Source organism: Phoca vitulina, unplaced genomic scaffold, assembly GCF_004348235.1.
Source record: "Phoca vitulina isolate PV1807 unplaced genomic scaffold, GSC_HSeal_1.0 scaffold6, whole genome shotgun sequence".
NCBI lineage: Eukaryota > Metazoa > Chordata > Mammalia > Carnivora > Phocidae > Phoca > Phoca vitulina.
In genome coordinates this window covers 2,778,055-2,780,236 of record NW_022589709.1, presented here as the reverse complement: position 1 = coordinate 2,780,236, position 2,182 = coordinate 2,778,055, and the positions used below count along the sequence as shown (strand labels likewise).

The 2,182-nt window shown below is 40.0% G+C and overlaps 1 pseudogene across 1 annotated transcript; it reads right to left on the bottom strand.

Moving 5' to 3' along the window:
• Positions 1-1,230: 1,230 nt before the first annotated feature.
• On the bottom strand, positions 1,231-1,957 carry LOC116632056 (annotated as a pseudogene). Its single transcript, XR_004299330.1, has one exon. The product of XR_004299330.1 is annotated as a ferritin heavy chain-like (transcript).
• Positions 1,958-2,182: the final 225 nt, after the last annotated feature.

Genomic DNA, 2,182 nt, shown 5'->3' with positions numbered 1-2,182 from the left:
CCTTTGCTGTGCAAAAGCTTTTTAGCTTGGTACAATCTCAATAGTTCATTTTTGCTTTCATTTCCCTTGTCTGAGGAGATATATCCAGAAAAAATGTTGCAAAGGCCAATGTCTAGGAGATTAGTGCTTATGTTTCCTTTTAGGAGTTTTAAAGGATCTTAGTTTTAATGAAGTCATTTTTTTAAAAAAGATTACAATTTGTATTCTTTGTGTCTTGTTTAAGGAATTTACTTCAGTAAATGAAGACATTCAAAGTTTTATTTTAGAAGCTTTATAGGTTTCTTTAAATTCACAATCTACTTCAAATTAACTTTTATGTACAGTATGAAGTGGAGGTCAAGGTTCTTCTTTTTTTTTTCCCTCATATGTTTAACATCATTTATTGAATAGGCCTTCCTTTCCCAGTTGAATTGCTTAGCAAAATAAAGCAGCGGTTTGTGTATAAATCTACTTCCTGACTCTATAGTCTGTCCCACTGATCTAGTTGTCTATTTTTGTTCCCAACACCACACTGTCACACTATCTTAATTGCTATAGCATTATAGAAGCTCTAGAAATTTAGTAGTGTATGTTTACATTTGTTTTTCTCTAAGGCCTTCATAGCTAGTTTAGATCTTTAATATTTTATACAAATTTTAGTACCATCTTGTCAATTTCTGCAAAAAAAAAAAAAGAGCCTATTTGGATTTTGGTAGGGATTACATTGAATTTATAGATTAATTTTGGGTGCAAGATAATTGATATCTCAATGAGTCTTCCAATTCATGTGGAGTATATTTTTATTTCAATGGATTTTTGAAGGTTAAACTAACCTTGCATTTCTGGAATAAAGCCCATTTGATCATGATGTATTGTCCTTTTTCATATATTGCTCTATTCGATTTGCTGGTATGTTTTAGACATTTTATGTTTCTATTCATTTCTTGTAAAATCTTTGTTGAATGTTGGTATCAGGATAATGCTGGCCTCATAAAATGAGTTGAGAGTTTTTTCTTTGGTCTCTTTTCTCTGAAAGACTTTGTGTATGATTGGTGTTATTTGTGTATTTGAGTGTTTGGTAAAATTCACTATTGAAGCCATATGGTCAATATTTTACTTTGTGGGAAGGTTTTAAATTATAGATTTTAATTCTTTAACCAACACAGAGATATTTCACTTTATTTTTCTGTGTCAGTTTTGGTAAGATGTGTTTTCAAGCAATTTGTTTATTTTTTTTATTTTTATTTTTTGGGGGTACCAAATTACTTTATTTGAAGAATGGTACAAATGAAAGAAGTTAAGTAGATGTTTTGGTACAACTTATAGAAAAGGTAAAGGTAACCCCAACATGCATGCACTGCCTTGGTGACGAGGGAAGTCACCCTTGTGGCTATGGGAAGACAGCCTAAGGCTTAGCTCTCACTATCACTGTTTCCCAAGGTGTGCTTGTCAAAGAGATACTCTGCCATGCCAGATTCGGGAGCCCCCATCTTGCGCAGGTTGGTAACGTGGTCACCCAATTCTTTGATGGATTTCACCTGCTCATTCAGGTAATGAGTCTCAATGAAGTCACACAAATGGGGGTCACTTTTATCAGTGGCCAGTTTGTGCAGTTCCAGTAGTGACTGATTCACGCTCTTCTCCAAGTGTAATGCACACTCCATTGCATTCAGCCCGTTCTCCCAATCATCACGGTCTGGTTTCTTGATATCCTGAAGGAAGATTCGGCCACCTCGTTGGTTCTGCAGCTTCATCAGTTTCTCAGCATGCTCCCTCTCCTCATGAGATTGGTGAAGAAAATATTTGGCAAAGTTCTTCAAAGCCACATCATCGCGGTCAAAGTAGTAAGACATGGACAGGTAGACGTAGGAGGCGTAGAGCTCCAGGTTGACCTGGCGGTTGATGGCGGCCTCCGAGTCCTGGTGGTAGTTCTGGCTGCCTGCGAGGGGGACGCGGTCGTCATGGCGGCGGCTGAGAAGAGGCGGCGGCGAGCGGCGGCTGCGCGGCGCTGGAGCGGCGGCGGGGGCCTTGGAGCGGTCCGAGGGCGCTCTGAGGAGATGGCGAGGGGCTGGCTCTGAACGGCCGGCCGGGGTGGGGGACGAGCGCCGGGTTCCGGCCAAGCACTGTTGAAGCAGGAAACCGCGGCGACTCTCGACGGAGACTGTCAAGCAATTTGTTTATTATCTCAGTGGACATATTTATT